The 6,738-nt window shown below is 48.9% G+C and overlaps 1 pseudogene; it reads left to right on the forward strand.

Annotated features, from left to right (window-relative positions):
- Positions 1-3,354: 3,354 nt before the first annotated feature.
- LOC109452541 (diacylglycerol kinase zeta-like) lies at positions 3,355-6,494 on the forward strand (annotated as a pseudogene).
- The last annotated feature ends 244 nt before the right edge of the window (positions 6,495-6,738 follow it).

The following is a 6,738-nucleotide window of genomic DNA, read 5'->3' on the forward strand; positions in this document are numbered from 1 at the left end:
ATGCTGTTGTGCCTTTTAATTCTCTTCCTTTCAGTGACAGCAGGAACTATAACATGCTTCTAACCAATTGAATGGAGCAAAGGTGATGGAATGCCACTTCTGTGATGACATAAGATTGAAGCACATCTAGCTAGGAGACTCTTTTTCCTTGCTGCCTTTGAGGAAGCAAGGGGCCATGTTGGTTAGGAGCTGATGGTAGCCTCCAGATGACAGACAGCAAAGCTGTTCAACAGCCACAAGGAAATGAATGCTGAGTTCAACCACATGAGTTTGGAAGAGGCTCCTTCTACAGCTGAGCCTCCGATGAGGTTGCAACCCTGGTTGGCATCTTAATTGCAATCAGACTTAGAATCAGATGGTCCAACTAAGCTTCATAGATTCCTGATCTACAAAAAACATGACATCATAACTGGGTGCTGTGGCAACATTGTTATGCAGCACTAGATAACTAATATAGAGAGCACAAATGGAAGGAGGGAAGCAAACCTGAGAGATAGGTAGAAGGGATAGGTGGAAGGAATCCTTCAATTGGTTATGGAGAAGTAGTTAGGGCCAAAGATGTTTTTGCAGATTGTGATCCCTGGGAAGCAGGCTCTGAAATGGAGCTTAGGGTGCAGGGAGTTTATTAGGTAATACCGTTGGGATCAACACCTGTGGAAGAGAGGTAGCGGAATTGGTCAGGACACAGGGAGAAGTGCAGTTGTGATGAAAGAGCAATGAAGACATCAGCCAATCCCATAGATGCTGGAACTAGAAAGACCTTTCAAAGCTATCATGCACTGGAGCAGAATGGCTGAGCCTTTTTATCGCCGCAATGAATTATCACTGAATATATGCAGCCCCAAGAGAGTCAGGACCTTGGGTAATGTGACACCAGCTGAAGGCTGTCTCCTGATGGTAGCTGGGCAACTGGGGCTATCTGCCCTTCTTTGAGGAGGAATCTGGGCCTGGCATCACCATGTCCATTACAGATATGTAACTGAAGCACAAGTTGTTCTACCACCTGACCTGGGCTACATAGGCTCCCTTAAATCTGACACTGCTTTGGGAATGCGCTGGACTCAAATTAATGATCCACTTCCTGTTATCAAATAGGTATAGAAAACACAAACTCAAAACTCAGTTGTTATAGAAAATATATTATATTCCCTTCATGCTGAGTTCATAGACTGAGACTCCACAGCTATTGTAGTAGCTGTTATAATTACACCAAGAGCACAAAGGATAGAGGTATCAGTTCCCAATAGACAGACTGAGAAAGAGTTCATGTTTAAGAAGGAACTGATGGCACTCTCATAAAGAGAGATTGAAGAAAATCTAATGGAGAAACTAGTACAAATGTGCAGGCAGGGTTAAGGGTAAGGGGACACACAAGGGATGCTCAGCATCCTGGAGCCAACAATAACATCCCACCACGACCTTTCTTAGTGTGGTAAATTCAGGGTGAGAGAGTCATAACTGTAACTCAAAGAAAGGATTATTACAGTAGGGGAGTTGTGGCTTTGGACAGAGGGTCATCAACACTGCCAAAAAACAACCCCAAAAAACACCTTTATCTTTCCACTCCCACTCTCAGTCTCTCAGTTCTCCTGCCAATACCTCCTATGGGCCAAACCCAACAAGAAGCCAGAGAGCAAGACATCCAGGTGATGCATCCCCAAGTGGCTAGCCTCCCAGGTCACTGAGCCTCATGGAGAGCAAACCTGAAGAGGTAAATTGGAGCATGACCACTATGGAGCAGAAATTGAAGGAGAACATGTTAAACTAAGGAAATAAGATGAGTAAAGGCAGAGAAATAGGAATTTCCAGACTCTGTTTAAACAATAGTCAGTAGTCTGGTGTGTTTGGAATATGAGCACCTTGGAATGGTAGATTGGGATAAAACAGACTCGGTTCAGGAAGGAAGGAGGGAGAAGGGATCAAAAGGATCCTGGTCCAGAAGCTCACGTCAGGAAATCCAGCAGATCTGGCAAAATAGAACAGGATTGATGTCTATGTTGTAATCCAATAGTCTTATCTCCAGTATTTAGTGCAGGGAACCAGGACTGGAGAATGTGACTAACCTGGCGATCTCCTGACTGTGTAACAATGAGCTAAGTTATAACAAGTTCATATTGATTTGCACTTGGCAATCCCCATCAAGTTCTACACACTCCGTTACTTAATTTTTTCATCAGAAAGCAGCCTACTAAGACCCTTAATCATTGGTCTTGATCACTCCGATTCTTCCCTCAGTGTTGAAGGACTGAGAAGGCGCTGCTGGTATATGTGGTATTCCAGGTGCTTTCACATCATTGTCATATGGAAAAAATGCTTTGTGTGTTGTAGTCACACAGCCATGTGTTGCAGCTAATTAATTGGATGACAACCAGTCCCTGAAGTCTTTTCCAACATTATTGTTTTCCTGGCTTTTCATACCCATCATGTCAACACATGCTTCCACAGTCTGTTAGCTCATCCTTTTGATAGCATTGTAACATTAATTTACTAACAGACAGTTTTACCTTTGTCCATTCTTTTTGGTTGTTTTGCTTTCTTTGATACCTGTAGTATCTCCTGGGCAATATCTCCTTAGAATTCTATTGACATAAAACTTCCTCCATCTACTAGAACAATTTACCAATACACAGAAAGTCACATTTTTAAATGATTACATTTTTCTCCAGAACCATGCCATTTCATGAGTTAAACTTTCCTCTTTCTTCAGGATAGGAAATAAGTTACATGGGGCAACTGATTCTATTAGTTGGAATGTGTACATTTCATCTGTTAACTTGCTCCTCACAAAAGCCTCATGAAGAAAGTGTTTTGTCTCTCTTTTTCACACAAACTTATGGTTCAGTGTGATCATGTAATTTGCCCACTATCACACAACTTAATTGTTTTGGAGCCAGGATTGAAACCCAGGTTGCCCTGACACCAGAAACCATGGTCTTTGCCCCGTGCCACACTTTGTAGAACCCTCCACAAGTCTTTGCTCTCCACCAGTAGCCAATACGGTGATTCTTAGAAAAATATGGAAACATGAGCCATTAACTTTTTAATGTGAATGTATTATTAACCCTTCCAAGAGTACTTACATTTTAGAGGAGGTCTTAAGAAAAGAACTCCAAGAAATGAATCTAAGACTGCTTTTTAGGCATTGCGATAGGTTGTTGCAGTGACTTTTAAATAAAGAAGTCTTGGGGGCATTCAAAATTTGGTGGGTAGCTCTTGGGGACCGGCGGAGCAAACATGCTATGACAGCAGGTGGAAGAGCCAAGCTGGCGTGTTGAGCCCTGACCGCCCACCAGGCATGGGCGTCTCCTGCAAGCCCCCTGCGCTGTGGCCGCAGCTAGGGCTGGATAGAGCTGGATGGGGCCGCAGGACCGCAGCCCAGAGGCCCTGAGCAGCGACTCTGAGTGGACCTCTGCCTGGTCCAGCAGCTCCTACTGTGACACAGGTCCCCAGAGGGAGAAGGCTCCCATGGCGCCTCCCAGGGCTGCAGCTCTTCTGCACAGGAAAGGCATCACCTACTAGTCGGGCCTCCAGCAACTGGCACTCTCTCTTCCTGCTCCCAGGACACTGTACAGTGAGCCAAAGACGCAGAATCGGAGCACTGTGGACTGAAGTGAGCGGGTTCCATATGCGGAGCAGTTGTGGTTTGAGACCAAAGTGTCGGGGGACTTCTGCTATGTTGGGGAGCAGTACTGCATAGCTAAGATCCATAAATCAGTGTCCCGGAGAAAGTGTGCAGCCTGCAAGATTGTGGTGCACACCCTATATCGAACAACTAAAGATATGTTTCTGCTCTAAGCCGTTCTTCATGAATCCAAGAACGTGGGTGAGCCAGCCTTTGTGTGGCACCATTGTGTACACAGATGACACCAGGATGGCAAGTGGTGGCACTGTGGGAAGGGCTTCCAGCAGAAGTTCACCTTCCACAGCAAAGTGATTGGGACAATCGATTGCTCTTGGTGCAACCAAGTATATGGTAGCAAGGTGTCCTGCTTCATTCTGCAGCAGATCAAGGAACGGTGCTGCCTGGAGGTCCACGCCTCTGTTGTCATCCAACCCGCCTGGGTCCTCTGTGCCCGCAGGTCCCAGAACACCCTCAAGGCAAGCAGGAAGTAAAAGAAAGAATCCTTTAAGAGTAAATCCAGCAAGAGAGGACTCAAGGGGTGTGTGTGTGGGGGGGCTACTGCAGACCCTTCATCATCAGGCCCACCCCAACTCCTCATGGAGCTCCTGCTGGTGTTTATAAACCCCAAGAGTGGGGGCAACCAGGTCACTAAAATCATCCAGTCCTTCCTCTGGTATCTCAGTTCCTGACAAATCTTTGACCCTGGGCCTGGGGTAACGGCACCATGGGCTGGATCCTCGCTACCCTGGACCAGCTGCACTCAAATCCACCACCGGCTCATACCATCCTGCCCCTGGGCCTGGGCAACAATTTGGCCTGTATCTTCTACTGGGGCGGTGGCTACACAGATGAGCCGGAGTCCGAGATCCCCTCCCACGTGGTGCAGGTGGACCACTGGGACCTCCGCGTGGAGCCCAACCCTGAGGCAGGGCCTGAGGAGCGTGATAAGGGTGACTGACCAGCTACCGCTGGGCTTCTTCAACAACCACTTCAGCCTGGGCTTTGATGCCCGCATCACCCTGGAGTTTCACGAGAAGCCAGAGGCAAACCCAGAGAAATAGAACCGCCGCTTCCCAACAAGATGCTTTATGCCTCCCATCGCCACGTATTCTGTGCAGGGATAGCCCGATGGACAGAACTAAGGACTTTGCCAAGCACATCTGAGTGCTGTGGGACAAAACTGACTTGACCTCCAAGATTCAGGGCCTGAAACCCCAGGGCACAGTTTTCCTGAACATCCCCTGGTAATGTGCAAACAACACGTCGTGGGGCCACCCTGGGGAACACCTTGACTTGGAGCCCAAAGGCACGATGATGGCTACGGCAAGGTTATTGGCTTCACCATGACGTCCCTGGCAGCACTGCCAGTGGGCAGGCATGGTGAGCGGCTGACGCAGTGCCCTGCGGTGTTCACCATGTCCAAGGCCATCCCGGTGCAGGTGGATGCCAAGCCCTGCAAGTTTGCCACCTTGGTATTCACGTGGCCCTGAGCAACCTGGTGCAGAAGGCCAAGCACCCAGTACCTGAGCAGCTGTGGGTCCACGTGAGCACAGTCAGCACGCATGACTAGGAGAACCTGCGTTATGATAAGGAGCAACTCAAGGAGGCCTCCGTGCCACTGGGCATTGTGGTGGTCCCAGGAAACAGTGACCTAGAGCTCTGCCACGCCTACACTGTGAGGCTCCAGAAGGAGCTGGAAGGTGCCAGTGTTGAGGCAGGATAGATAGTCTAGGAAATTGACAAACCCCTCCAGGATACAACATGAGGCACCTCACTGGTTACACAAGTAACAAGTGACTGTATCTAGCTCCTGCAGCTGGAGAGGAAAAAGAACCAATTTTATCCAGCAAGGTTAATCCCTATAACTGGGACCTGACTTTTAGCTAATTATAATGTCATTATAATCTCATTTACATTGCGGATACTATAATGGGAGTCATCAAAAACCTGCCCCGGAGGTATAAATACCCATGGTCAGGACTTCCTCGCTGCACTCAATTTCTGAGTTCTCCCACACTTCCCTCTCAAGTGTGTACTTTTATTTCAATACATTCCCTGTGCTTTCCTGCATCTGTCTTGCTCTTAAATTATTTCTCCCACAAAGACGAGAACCTGGTCACCACTGCTCTGGGTCGAGTTCTCTCTTGGACATCTCTGTGAGCCTCTGGTGACAGAGCCAAGTCCCCGACATGCCAGAAACTGTCCCAAAAATGTTGCTCCCTGTATGACAGCACTGACAGCCATTTCTCCAGGACCCACCGGGCCCAAGAACATCTCAGCTATGTGACGGAGATCACACAGGATGAGATTTATTTCCTGGACCCAGAGATGTGGGGGGCATCAGCCCAGCCTGACCTCCCAACCCACACTTCCCCTCCCCCCATCTCCCCCGGCTCACCCACGCTCTGGTGAGTCCTGAGGCTCCTCCAGTCCACTGGCTAGAAGTCCCACCTATAAGCCGGCTGCGGTCAGCCCCAGCCACTTCCCTGAGCACCAGCGGCACACGTCCAGCTAGCTGCCTGCGGTCCCCACTGTCCCCTCCCCTGGCTGACTCAGGGGCAGCAAACTCTACCTGGCCAAGCACCTGGCTCCCTCCCTGACCTCTCTCCTTCCACCCCAGATTTGACTCTACAGCAAGTTCTGTCAGCTTTCCCCCAACATCCAGCAACATCCAATCACACGACCCATCCCAGCTACTATGCCCCTGGCCTCCAGCTCACACTCTCCAGCCTAAAACCTTCTCTTCCCTATGGTCATGTACCCTCCCTGGGTATCTGGTCATTTCAGGTCATTGCATCATGTGCAGCCTCAGCCTGCCCTCTCCCCTCCATCAACACCACAGTGCAGCCCCACTCAGCTCTCAGTTCTTTGAGGCCTCAGGTTTGCCCACCTGCTCTGGACTTTTCCTTGCTGCCTCAGACACATCCTTGTCCTTCACAGAGCTGCCTCTCCCATTCACACTTCAGCTGGGGGGGTTTACTCCCCAGAGACGTATTCCTGGGAACCCCATCTGAAGTTGCTGTTCAATTACACTACCGCCTCTTGTATTGTTCATTGCACTTCCTGCTCTCAAAATACTTTCTTTACTTACATACTTGTCTGCCTGGCTAGAATGT

Source organism: Rhinolophus sinicus, chromosome 2, assembly GCF_057876585.1.
Source record: "Rhinolophus sinicus isolate RSI-liver-muscle chromosome 2, RSI-T2T, whole genome shotgun sequence".
NCBI lineage: Eukaryota > Metazoa > Chordata > Mammalia > Chiroptera > Rhinolophidae > Rhinolophus > Rhinolophus sinicus.